The sequence below is a fragment of the Vanessa cardui genome, chromosome 8 (assembly GCF_905220365.1).
Source record: "Vanessa cardui chromosome 8, ilVanCard2.1, whole genome shotgun sequence".
In the NCBI taxonomy this organism is placed as follows: Eukaryota; Metazoa; Arthropoda; class Insecta; order Lepidoptera; family Nymphalidae; genus Vanessa; species Vanessa cardui.
In genome coordinates, this window is record NC_061130.1 from 13396553 (window position 1) to 13411343 (window position 14791).

General features: G+C 33.2%; 1 protein-coding gene across 1 annotated transcript in view; it reads right to left on the reverse strand.

The window, feature by feature from the left end:
* The window catches only part of LOC124531873 (gamma-aminobutyric acid type B receptor subunit 2), a 164324-nt gene that overhangs the window by 87661 nt on the left and 61872 nt on the right, over positions 1-14791 (reverse strand). The gene's annotated exons all lie outside the window — the stretch shown is intronic.

The following is a 14791-nucleotide window of genomic DNA, read 5'->3' on the forward strand; positions in this document are numbered from 1 at the left end:
ACTTCACGAAAAAAAAAAAAAAACATGTTACATCTATATAAATGAAAATGAATAATTGTACGATCCATTTGCGTTCTTCCGCCAACAGCGTGGTGGAATATGTTCTAAACCCAACAGTGGGAAATTTACAGGCTGTTACTTTTGCCTTCTTCATCTGGGTGTGATGAAACTTAGGCAAATTATTTACTTACACCATAAAAGGCGATAAGATTTTTTTGTTCTTTTTGTATGTCGTTAAGTATATAAACTCTTCGGTGTGAAGCCAGGATGGGTAGCTAGTTTTATATAATTTGAGTGCATTTTATAAAATACAGCGGTTTTAAATTGAAAATCCGAGCAAACACCATTTCGATCACAGTCCGCTTCCGATTGTCGCGTCCCTCGCCTCGATTTCCCGGAGGCTCAGCGACTCGTAAAGTAAATTATATCTTCGTATATTTAATGTAAGCTTACAATTCTCATTCGTTCCGCCAAATGCTTGTAAACTAAATGCGAAAATAACTTATGAAATAATAATCATATGTTCGGAAAATAATTTTCAAACCATATTTGTAGAGTATGGATAAGTGGACTATTGGGTTCAACAACAGCCTGTAAATTCCCACTGCTCTGCTAAAGGCCTCCTCTCCCTTGGAGAAGGTTTGGAACATATTCCACTACGCTGTTCCAATGCGGGTTGGTGGAATACACATGTGGCAGAATTTCTATAAAATTTTGGCACATGCAGGTTTCCTCACGATGTTTTCCTTCACCGCCGAGTACGAGATGTATTATAAAGACAAATTAAGCACATGAATCAGCGGTGCTTGCCTGGGTTTGAACCCGCAATCATCGGTTAAGATGCACGCGTTCTAACCAATGGACCATGTCGACTCTTTATTATTAACTACTATTGGGTACCTGATATAAATAAGTCAATATAGCAATAGTAGTTCGGGAAAATTGGCCATAACTTTGAGAATTAGGTGTTTTATCTTTTGTGTCTGTAATCAAGCTGCCTCACTTATATTTCAAACCAGAAAACAATACTACAAAATTTTCCTTTTTGGAGAAGAATATGTGATAAATGGGTGGTTCACCAATTCACCAAATTCCATTATTCTGGCAGTTTATCGAAATACCGCTGTAGGATCACCTTTCCCATTAAGGATAGGCTTTTGGACTTACTTCACATTTCTGGTACCGAAGAGCATATGGCCCTTATATTAAGATTTCATGATGAAAGTATCATCACCAAATACGAGGCCAATAAATATTATAAATACAAATGAAGGTTTCATGTCATCATTATATTTTAATTAGCGAATACAATCAGCCGATACAAACCAATAAACGGTTTTACTTAAAATTAATTATAAATCGAGTTGGTCCAGTTTTTAAAACGCGTAATTTTTACTGATTATTGTAGGTTTAAACCCATTCAGCTACAACTGAATTTATGTGTGCGTAATAGGTATGTATAATTCATTCATTAATTTCCCATAGGAAACCTACTTATGTCTTATTTCATTAATCATGTGTTCATCAACCGAATTGGAGCTGCAATATTAAGCAATCCTAACTGACACGACTTGGGTACCTTCAAGAAAAAAGCGTTCTCTTTCCTCAAAGGTCGGCAAAGCAGGTGCAAGGTCCCCAGTGTTGCAAACGACCATGGCCCCTGGGAAAGACTTTCCATCAGGTCAACCTGCTGCTTGTTTGCCACCTACAATAGAAACCAAAAAAACTCCAAACCTTTTCCTGGATATGGTAAGGGGACCTCAGTCCAACTATTAACTCTCCCAAATATTCTGGAAATAAATATTCGGCTAGAATACTACAGTTGATTTGTATTTCATCTTATTGTAAACATAACTTGTTGGAAAATAATTCAATGGGTTTGTATTTATAAATTTTGTAAAATATTTACTTTTGTAATGGTTTATAAATATTTATTCTCAATTAAAAGAAGAAAAAAAAATGTAACTATTGTTACGGATTTTAAATATTTCAATGTTTTTATAAAGCGGAAGTTTACAATATTTTAATAAATAACAAAATTATATACTACAAATATTTAAGTATCTCAATTGATTCTTTTCGTTAAATTAATAACTTGTTTAATAATATTAATTTTATTTTGATTCGATATAAAATCACTACATATAAAACAAAGTCCCCCAACTCCGATTGTCTGTCTGTATGTTCGGGACAAGTTCCAAAACTACTAAACGGATTTTCATGCGGTTTTCACTAATACATAGAAAGATTCATTCAAGGGTTAGGTATATAATTTGTTAAGTTTATGTGTAATTAAGGTGAAATAGAACGATAATTGTTAAGCATATCGAAAAAAGAAATAACAAAATTAAATAAATAAAAGGTAAAAATATTTAAAAAAACATATAACCGGATAACCATTCGTTTGCCAGATACCGATCAAGAAAGGTCTGAATAGATAAATATTCTACAAAATTAAAATCCTCGAAGTAATGTTCAGTAAAGAAAAATAGGTATTATGCAGTTTATGTCAGTTACCTAATAAGAGAAATCGTAACACTACTGAGTAGTTGGTATAAAGATAATAATAATGAAGACTATAACAATGTCCTTTGACGTCCAGAAATCGACAACACCGCGATTTTGAAGGATTTTTGCATTTTGTAATCTTTTGTCCACTGATTTTTCAAAACTTTCATTTGGGAACCTTCTCAATAAGAGCCCGTTTATTAATCATGAGCGAGAAACGCAATTGCCAGCTCGCCAGTATTGCTGGTGTCCATGGACTGTGGCAGTTACTGTATAGAGACTCTATATATGGAGACTCTACTGAACCCTGGCCAACTATTGCATAAAAAAGGATCTATCCTGAGATACTCAGTTGGATTGGAAGCTCTATCTTCATATTGTGAATCATTTAATACCACACCCAATGAAAAACATTAATAAAGTTTGTGAAATGACAAGATTACACAAAAAAAAAAACTTCTTTAAAAACAATGAACGTTACGGTTAAGGGTACGGTCGGAAAGTTTGCCTGGAGATGACATAAAGGTTTTTCCTTACGTGACGGTGACGGTGTCAGTTCATTTAACTGTAAGCAGTTTAAAAAGATTAATGATTTTAATATAATAATTTAGACAATTTTGTTTGTTCAATATAATCTATATATATAAAAATAAGTAACTCTGTCTGTCTGTCGCTTTTTTAACGTCCAAATCGCTGAACCGAATTTGATGAAATTTGCTATGAAACAAACTTAAGCTCCAAGAAAGGATATAGGCTACTTTTTTGTGTAACACAGGACAACTAACACCCTAAAAACGGGCGACTACTAGTAACAAATTAAATGAGAAAGTAACTCTGTATATCAGTCTGTTAGGCACCGCAGAGCATTGATGAAATTTAGTAAGAAGTAAACTTTAACTCCAAAAATGGTCAAAGGCTATTCTCTTTACACCTTAAAGCTTCGTGGTTGGAAACTAGTAAACATATGTTATATGTTCATAATTGGATGTATTATGGGAAGTGTCTTGTATGTACCAATATAATTCAAAGCATGTCAGACATTAGGAAAATCAATAGATCACCAAGCGTCACGGAAGCATTGGTCGCCTTCCAATCCTGACATCTTTGGACAGGATTCGGAATTACGTTTATTAACAAACGAGTACACAACCCTTAATTAAACGATATACACATGACGATAGATTACCATAGATGGACCTTGCTAATACATTAAATTACTAGAATGATGTGCCCGCGACTGACACTATAAATTTTATATTTATGTAATACTAGCGACCGGCTCCGGCTTCGCACGGGTACTTGATGTTTATCGTTATACTATAACATAATAAAATAAAATCATTAAAAATTAAATTGCTGTAAAATTACGTCCAAAAACGTTCTTTGGTCTGTCGTGAAAGAGTAACAAACATACACACATCCATCCTCACAAAATTTCTTATTTATAATTTTAGTAGGATATCATTCTAAAATAAAAGTAGCATAAGTCACTCCTAATTACATCAGCTATCTGTCAGTGAAAGACCGTTCAAAATCGGTTCAGCCACTACAGAGATTAGCCGAAACAAACAGACAGACAAATATTGTAAGAAAATGTTATTTTGTTTTATGTACTGTTGATACATATGCATTTAGTAAAAAACGGTTTTATTAATATTGCAAAAAGACTCCAATTTTGTTCAAATAGATTTTGAATTAATAATGTGAATTTATTGCACACAGTGCAGTGTTATGCTGTAAGAATATTTCACTCGTAAAATGAAAACGCTTGTCGTTTATATTTTAATTATAGTCAATATTGCATTTATTTTCACAATCGTTGGGTCCTGTAGTTTTAATGTCGTTCTTAATGGATGATTCTACTGAAAGGACTGGACTTTGAGACATATATACACCGTTAAAGTGCATGAAACTATAATAAGAGGAATGAATAGATTAACCTCAGCAGTTAAATACTAAGCAATCACAATCGAAATTTAAAATTGGAACTAAGATGTTATATTTCTTGTATCTGTAGTTACACTGACTCACTTACCTACGCTCACTTACACTTAAAATCTAGACATAGAATTAAGTGAGTAGTACTTTCACGGTAGAATATATGATGAGATGCACAAAGCTCTAAATGTTGTTGAATATTAATTCAACAAAGTCTTTCCACTAAGAAATTTAGTAAGGACATGTTTGATGATATCAACAATGTGCATATAGCACAACAGAAACACACGACTCATAAAACTTATTTTAATACAACAACAACAACTCACTCACTCTAGCTGGGTCTCTTGTTATACAACAACAACAGCCTGTAAATTCCCATTGCTGGGCTTAAGGCCTCCTCTCCCTTTGAGGAGAAGGTTTGGAACTTATTCCACCACGCTGTTACAATGCGGGTTGGTGGAATACACATGTGGCAGAGTTTCTATGAAATTTGTCACATGAAGTTTTTTTACGATGTTTTCCTCCACCGCTGAGCACGAGATGAATTATAAAGACAAATTAAGCACATGAATCAGCGGTGCTTCAGCATATAGCATAACAGAAACACACGACTCATAAAACTTATTTTAATATTAATCCGTAAATAATGTTACGATAAAAGTTAACGGAAATGTACGTGAATATTAAATAATACCGTTTTTATGCCTGCGACAGACGTGCTGACTCGAGGGCTGTTACTCCGTGCGGAAAATCAAATATTGACCTGAAATTGTTTAAGGTAGATTGTAGACGGAGGATTTAAATAAACTGGGTATTTTAAGTTAATTATTACATGTTTTTTTAGCCTTATGGTAAATGGACATAACCTATATACTATATATTTGACGACCTCCGGTGTCGAGTGGTGTGTACACCAGTTTTCATGGGTACGCCACTCCGAGGTCCCGGGTTCGATTCCCGGCCGAGTCAATGAAGATTATCATTAGTTTTCTATGTTGTCTTGGGTCTGGGTGTTTCTGGTACCGTCGTTACTTCTGATTTCCATAACACAAGTGCTTTAGCCACTTACATTGGGATCAGAGTAATGTATGTGACGTTGTTTCATATTTTCAGTTTTCATTTTCATATACATAGTATTTACTTGGTGGTAGGGCTTTGTACAAGCCCGTCTGGGTAGGTACCACCCACTTATCAGTTATTAACGGTATCGAAAAATTACAAATTAACGGTTTGAAGGGTGAGTGTGCCAGTGTTACTACAGAAACAAAGGAACTTAACATCTTAGTTCGCATTGTTGGTGGCACATTATCAACGTAAGGAATAGTTAATATTTCTTACAGCGTCATTGTCTATGGGTGATGGTGACCACTTACCATCAGGTGGACCATATGTTCGTCCTCCAACCTATACCTTAAAAAAATAAAATAAAATAAACTCATTAAATAACAAAAGGATATAGGATAACATGTGTACATACTAATTAACCGTCTATGTATTGAAATATTCTTGTAACCGATTAAAGTTATGTAGTGATGGTAACTGTGTTCAATTATAAATAAATAAAGATCTGTAAAGTATAGGTTAGTCATTTGTGTTATTTTTTTATTTAATTAATCTTAGGGTTTGTTAGAATATATTATTTTTATTTTTATGTGTTTCGGATAAGTACTGTGAGGTTGGTTTGAAAATGTAATACTATGTAAATAATACATATTGATATTTCAAAATATAAGGCGCAGTATTGTTATGTAAAATAATTTCAAATTCCTTATTGTTCTATAAACTATAAACAAGGTATATAATAAATACCTATTTATATACATAGATGAAGTATTTCGATTTATTCGATATTATCAAGCTGAAATAGTTTAAGTAAGCGCAGACTAGGACTTTTTATAAAATAGCAATTAGATATTAATGTAAAAAAAAATAATCTGATATGGCCAAGTGGATAAAACATGTTAATGTAACGACGATTGCTGCCTCCGACAAGTACAGGTTTGGCGAATGTCAACAAAAAGAGCGATGCATATGGCGCGTGCATTTGATCGAGCAATAGAGTAATGGAAAATAATATCAAGATATATTTTTTGCTGTGTTTGCTGGTCTTAGGAACATGTAATTGGAGACTGTGATTTATTTTTCCACTCAAGGCCTCCCCAAAAATTATCTGAATTTTCTATAACTTTTTTATTATGAAATAGGTTGGCAGACGAGCACATAGGGTAAGTGGTCACCATCACCCATAGACAATGACGCTGTAAGAAATATTAACTATTCCTTAAATCGTCAATGCGCCACCAACCTTGGGAACTAAGATGCTATGTCCCTTGTATCTGTAGTTACACTGGCTCATTCGCTCTTCGAACCGAAACACAACAATACTGCCTACTATTGTTTAGCGGTAGAATATCTGATGAGTGGGTGGTACCTACACAGGTGGGCTTACATACTTCTTGATTCTAGTTAAAATTTTAGCAAACAATCTACTATAGAAAAAAAGTGTTTTGCATTATTTAATGTTTATTTTTCTAAAACAATCAGCGGGATCAAGCCCAATTAATCAATAATCCTGTATATTACCGTCGCATTCTAAATAGTGTGTAAAGTAAAAAAAAAAGTAAAGTAACAGCCTGTATATTTCCCACTGCTGAGATAAGGCTTCCTCTTCCATTAAGGAGAGGGTTTATAACATATTCCACCACGCTGTTCCAATGCGGGTTGGTGGAATGCACACGTGGCAGAATTTCGATGAAATTAAACACATGCAGGTTTCCTCACGATGTTTTCCTTCACCGCCGAGCACGAGATGAATTATAAACACAAATTAAACACATATACATAGTGGTGCTTGCCTGGATTTGAACCCGCAATCATCGGTTAAGATGCACGCGTTCTAACCACTGGGCAATCTCAGCTCAAATAGTGTTAACTTGCTCAAAGCTGTGTTTTAAAATCTGCCATACTTAATTGAGTAAAAGGTCACTTACTACTAACTCTATTCGGCATCGTTTCATTTATTTTCATTGATATCCTTTGTATGATTAAAAAAATGTCTGCGAAGATCTTTCAGCTCTTTGAAATGTAATGAACTGTGTTCAAATAAGGCTCGGAACAGTCAAGCGTGAGCCGGTCAAGATCTTGTTAAACTCTTTTGAACGTTCCTTCTTGGCATTCAGTTTGCGTGGGTAGGGTCTCGTTATTAACCGGATTTGGGGGTTCACCGAAAATAATAATTCATGAAAATTTATTTTATTATACTTCACTTACCGTGCATGGGACATTTTTCGGACTTGATTTTGTTTTATATTTTATGTCCGACGACGACCTCCATGATCAAGTGGTGTGTACACCGGTTTTCATGTGTACGCCGATCTGAGGTCCCGGGTTCGATTCCCGGCCGAGTCGATGTAGATTATTAGTTTTCTATGTTGTCTTGGTTGATCAGAGTAATGTATGTGATGTTGTCTCATGTTTATATTTATTATTTATGGATGTTACTATGTATGTTTATTTAAAACACAACATATTATAAAAACAAAGTCTCCGGCTGCGTCTATCAGTGTGTGTGTTCGTGATTAACTCCAAAACTATTTTTTTTATATTATGTAAGAAAAACAAGTAGAAGAAAATAAGTATTGAGTATTTTTGGTGTGTGGACTCGACAATATAAATGGAAACGAGAACATTTTTGGAAAAAGGGGTTTTTTTACATTTTTTTTAGTACGATCTTCCAAAAAATTATGTTGACAACACTGCTGTAACTATAGGCACAACGGAATATATATCTTAGTCAAATCTGATGTCTTAATTTTGCACATCAGTGATTGATGTAAGGAAATATAAAAATAAATTAACGTTTTGCTCAAAAACATAAAAGCAAATTCGTCTATTTATCGCGAAGCTATTATCCCATAATATTCAAAAAGGGTTAAAGGATTTTGTACTTCAAAAGGTAAAGTGGGTCTTTGTTAAAACACTTATTACGCGAGGGTTAGTAAAACGTGTTCTTAATAATTATTTGTACGTATGTCGTACTTTTGTGTATTTACAATCGGTAGGCAAATAGCTAATGGTCTACTTTTAACTACAATATAATATAATATACCCATAAATAGTAGTTACTGTTTTTATAAACATTGCCTTAAATATTATTGCATTTAAATATTCCTCAAAAATTACTCGATAACCTATGATAAAAATTTTGAACGGAAAGTTTATTGATAAAGTTAATAAAGGTCTTATTAAAGAAATGACAGTTTCAGTCTTCTGATCTACATTTCGGACCGGTGGTAACTTCAGCTAATTTAGTTTTGTAACATTGACGACCACGAGTAGTGTGGACACCGGTTTTCATGGGTGCGCCACTCCGAGGTCCCATGTTGATTTCCGGTCGAGTCGATGTAGAAAAAGTACATAAGTTTTCTATGTCTTGGGTTTCGGTGCTTGTGGTACCGTCGTTACTTCTGATTTTCCATAACACAAGTGCGTTAGCTACTTACATTGGGACTAGAATAATGTATATGATCTTATCCAATATTTATTTATTTATTTAAAATGATGATATAAAAGTGCTGTTAGTAGTATATTTTGATTTTGTTTTAATATTTGTTTGAAGTCTTAGACGTTTGACTAGTCTAATCAAATGTAACGTTGTTAAGTTTTGTTTAACTAATATTTATTTATTTATTATTTATTTATTTAAACTTTATTGCACAACTATTTAACAAAAAATAAATTGAGCAAAAGGCGGACTTAAAGCTATATAGCCTTATCTACCAGCCAACCTTAGCACATGCAAGAAAGAGCGTACAGTAGATGCATAAAGCCATCCTTATATTGAATTACATTACACATACATACATATACACATATATATATAAACATATATACACTTACATAAATATATATATTATAAATATATACATATAACATACATTTAATAATATACTAATGATAAAGTAACAAAAGGTTAACAATAATACTAAAAGTACAGTGTAATAATAACAGCTTAAATAAAATAAAATAAAAGGGAACGAAACCAAGTAAGGCGATAAAAGCTAAGACTTATATTTCTTTAAGAGAAATTGTTTTACCCTACTTTTGAACAGATCTTTAGAGGACGTTTCTCTGATGACGACTGGTAATTCATTCCAAAGTCGTATAGCGTTAACAGTGAAAGAATTAGATACAAAACCAGATGTGTGAGGAGGAATAGAAAGAAGAAGGTTATGAGAAGAACGAAGATGCCTAACATGAGTATCGGAAAGAAAATTAAATTTGGACTTAAGATAAGAAGGAGCAAGTGGATTATAAACAAGAGAGTGTAGAATACATAGTATTCTTAAATGCCTGCGATCTTTAATGGGTAGCCAATTAAGCATTAACCGATATGAAGAAATGTGCTCAAATTTACGGAGGCCATATATAAATCGTATGCAGGTGTTATGCAATCTTTCGAGTTTACTTAAAAGTGTTACATTAAGATCGGGGTAACATGCATCACCATAATCTATAATTGGTAACAACAGACAATTTGCCAGTTGGATTTTTGATTTAATAGGCAAAAAGTTCTTAAAGCGCATGATGGAGTGTAGCGTGGCATAAAACTTGCGCGAAACCTCATTAACTTGGTCAGACCATTTCAACGAGTTATCGATTAAAACACTCAAATCTTTAACCTTAGATGAAATAGGTATAACAGTGTTATTAAATAGTAAATCAGGTAAGGGTGGTAGGCTTTGAATTAAAGCTAACTGCCTAGGGCTCCCAATAATAATAGCTTGGCATTTTGATGGGTTAACACTAATTCCATAATTTTTTGACCAAGAGGCAATACGAGAGAGATCGTTATTAAGGGCGGAAATAGTGTCAACCAGGTGGTCTACGCTGCACTGTTTATAAAGCTGCAAGTCGTCGGCATAAAGATGGTACTGGCATGAAAGAATTGAGGAAATAGAGTTAATAAATATAAGTAAACCTAGAACTTATCTTTAGATGTTGTTGATTATAGTTCTTAACTTTGATATCTTACCATTAAATAAAACACGAACATTTAAATAAATAAGTATTCGTATCGTTAACGAAATCAAAATAGTATAAATGCGAATATAATTTTGTCCGTCTGTTTATTATGCTTTTATATCTTTACTACTTAATTGACGATCACAAAATTTTCTCTCAACTTTGCCAGAAGTATAATAAGATCACTTTAATATCACCTGCTTCCTTTCCTAATAAGGGTGATCACAGGTGAAATAAGTTTACATAATAGAAAATCAATTTACCAATGTTAGAAAATATTTTATTGAGACATGCTAATAAATTGTGTATTTAAATAAATAAGTTTTTTTGCTTTTTTTTATTGTATACAAAATTATAAATTTTAAATAATGTCGAAGAGGAATCTTCTAATTATTTTGACATTTTTAACTTTGTCGCTTCGTAAATTCAAATCGTTTGTAAAAAATACATTGGTAGAAAAGGCATAATATTCGATACAAGATTTTGTTGATGATAATAAAGCGCGTAATTAATACCTGTTGACTTCCAGGCAGGATACATTACATACATATATAATTTTATTTAACTAATATGACTGCATTTTTTTAAATGTTGAAAAAGAGCAACTACTGAGTTTCTTGCCGGTTCTTCTCGGTAGAATCTACTTTCCGAACCTGTGGTAGCTTCACTTATTTGTAAAAAGACGATTCAAAAGTGCTCATAAAAGCCTACTTGAATAAAGTTTATTTTTATTTCGATTTATATTTATATTATTACAATATGTAAACCTTTGGAAGTAATCTTTATTCACACAACTCACATTGGACATATAAGCATAATATTGTCTGGTCAATGAAGAAACTTTCATCACTTAAGCTGTAATATGTTTAACTGTAATGGAACGTGTGTGGAATTTATATTTCAACTATGACATATATAAATTTTATTAAATTATCATCTGTACTTTGATTGTCTCGATATACTTTTTTTAGATAGAATGACGTAAGGTTGAATCTTGTATTTTGTTTAAAGTATTTTAGCAAATTTTTGGTAAATCAAAAGATTTTTATATTTATCATGGAAAATTTTATATTGAAATTGGTACATCAGGTGAAGTTGGCGGTTGAAAAGTGCAACAAATCCGATCCTCTAAAAAATCACGTCGTACACAGTTTAAAAACAAAACAAAATGTATTAAGCTCGTCCAAAAATGCTTACCTACGTTCGGCTCGGACCTGTGCTGCGGCTTTGTTGCAGCCTATACCGGCTTATGTTTGAAAAATGTTTTTAGCGTAGCTATTTCGTATAATTCAAAAGTCGGCGATTACCTTTGAAAATGAGTACATTTAATTTAATTTCTTTTTCATTATAAACATTAAAATCTTAACTCAAGGCATAAAAATTACTGGCATTTCTAATAAGAGAATCTATGAACTTCAAGCAACCAGTTACAAAAATTGGTTTGTATTTCGTCATTGGTGAGAAGTAATTTAGAGTAGTGTAGCGTTGTTTGGTCTTCTCGACTCGAGTGAATTGATAGAATTTTAAAGTACAACACAACTTAGATGTAGCATCGGCAAATTCAATAAAACCGATTTCTGCCGAATAAGTCAAGCAATAGAAATAGCTCCCTATCGCGCCATTCGACGCTATTCGCTGCTGTAGATTCTCGCGTCAGTTCAACCAAAACAAGTGCATATCAAATTGACGGATATATTAGGTCATATGATATTATAAGTCGAGCGCGTCAGATATTCATACTACGTATGCCCCAAGCGCCTCTGATAACAACGGTATACTAATCTGCCGGTTTGCGTGGTGGGGGTAGGCATATAAAGTAGTCAAAAATGCAAAAAAAAAATTTACCCGAGCGCGTCAGATTTTCGGAAGGGGTGTTAAGTAGGCCCCAAGGAAGCTCCCTTTAAAAAAACTGACAATTTCGGCGTGACGATAAGTTACGATGAATTTTTGAAAATGCAAAAAAAAAAGTTTTTTTGAAATACTCGAGCGCGTCAGATTTTCATAGGGGAGGTTTATCTCGGTATCCTGAAAGCATATTTTTTTAATCTGACAAAAATGTTGGTGGGTTCTCTTAATCTGACCGAAAAAGGTTTTTTGGTTTCTTTTTTTTTCCTTTCTTTTTCCTCTTTTCTCGCAATTCTCTCTTTTTTGCTTCAATTCTTCACTTCGTTTTGCTTACGGTACGTCCAAAAAACAATTTGAGGATCAACAGGCTATTGAATAATATAAATACATGAAACTGTACATGTTAATAATACTTTTGTATACAGATACGCGTAACTTTTCAACCGACTTCCAAAAGGAGGAGGTTATCAATTCGTCTGTATTTTTTTTTTTTTTTTTTTTTTTTATGTTTGTTACCTCATAACTTTTCACTGGGTGGACCGATTTTGATAATTTTTTTTTTGTTTGAAAGGTAGTGCTTCCCGTGGGGTCCGTGGAACACGTATTCAACATATTTTTTAGAGTCTTCCTAAGTTAAATGAAATGAAAAATATTAGACTACTTAAAAGTCGATTAACGATTATATCATGTAGTTATAATTATTGTTATATTTGGAGTCGGTGTCAGCCAATAAAACCCTACAGTATATCTATCAAAAAACAATACGAGAATACTTTGACAAATATGTTTTTTACAAATTACCTTTTACACAATAATATACTGGATCAATCAAGGGGCTCGTATCGCTTCTTTCTTTTGATTGTTGGGGCAAGGGCACCGTGGCTGACACCGGCTCCAAATATACCAATAACTATAACTACATGGTATAATCGTTAATCGACTTTTAAGTAGTCTAATATTTTTCATTTCATTTAACTTAGGAAGACTCTAAAAACTATGTTGAATACGCAATTATTTTTATTACTTTTTCGTGCATATTCATTTGTTTTAAAATAGTGTTTTGTTTGAAGTCGGTTTTTCTTTTTGTTAAAATTTTATTTATTCCGAGTTCACGAAAATTATCGAGAAGCTTTAGAAAAAAAAAATTGTCATATAATAAAAGTCACATAATTTAATCATCGTTATTTCATATCACTTTTTATTTAACGCCCTCAGTTTTCGAGATATACTCAAAAAACCGGGAGTTTGAGTTTTCATGATGCTTCAAGTCAAAAAGTTTTTACTTTGGACAAAAATGTAAAGAGACCTTTTTTGTGTAAAATAAAATTACCTTTTTGTTTATTTAAACTTCTTTTTTTGCAAATTGTATCATTCGCGATTTATATGCCGCAACGCGTTTTTCGGAAGACGAAATGGCTCCTCCACACTTCCGGTCATGCGGAAACCGGCAGATTTTGTATTTTTAGTAAGTTTTAGATTATATTCTTCAAAATAAAAAAAATAAAAATCGCGCTCGAGAATGCCGGATTAACGTTTTTTTTTTACAAGTTCGTGACCCTATAACTCGGCGGCGTCAAGGACTTATCGTCAGATTAGTTAAATTTAGTCTTAAAACACTAAAATCAACCCCCAATATCTTAATCTGACGCGCTCGAGTATTTCAGACTATCCTTTTTATTTTACTAATCTGATCGTCTATCCTAGGCGCGCGTCACTACATATAGAGCTAATACTTTACAAGGTTGTTCTATTAGGTCTAAGGTATCTCTCATATCTTAAACTGCCACGCTCGAGTATTACCGAAAATTCTCCTATTCGCCTCCCTAACTAATAGCGTACTTAATTCGGATGTGTTCGATTTTACGAATTTTGCCGATGCTACATCTAAATTGTGTCGTAATATACTTTTGTTAATAATTTTATAATCAGTGTCGACATTTTTGAAGTATCAAATAAAATAAATAATTAAATAAATTACCTACAAATGCTTTTATTTATTAGTAAAAGCCATCCCATTTGATCATATAAGAAAGAAGGCGATTTGTTTAGATTTAGCTTATTATTTGGAATATACTGAAATATAGTAGAAAAAAAGTACCTCCCAATACCAGACGCTGAGATTTGCAGATGACAGCTTTGTTGTGGGATCTCACTCACGTGCTCTGTTATCTTTGAGCAAAGAGACCTTTTGTTGAAATTACCTTCAGTAGAATATAAAAACGGGTCGTGGCAATTCGGGAGATTTTTATCCTTCTAAAATGCGCATGTCTTTCATCATATAAACGACATCGCTTCACACTGACTCGAAATTTCCAAGGCACAGTGAGAAATTTAGAGGTTGTTTTTGTTGTAACACAAAAACAACCTCTAAATTTCTCACTGCTGGGCTAAGACCTCCTCTACCTTAGACGAGAAGGTTTGGAGCATATCCACCACCACCCTTCTCCGATGCGGGTTGGTAGAATACATACGT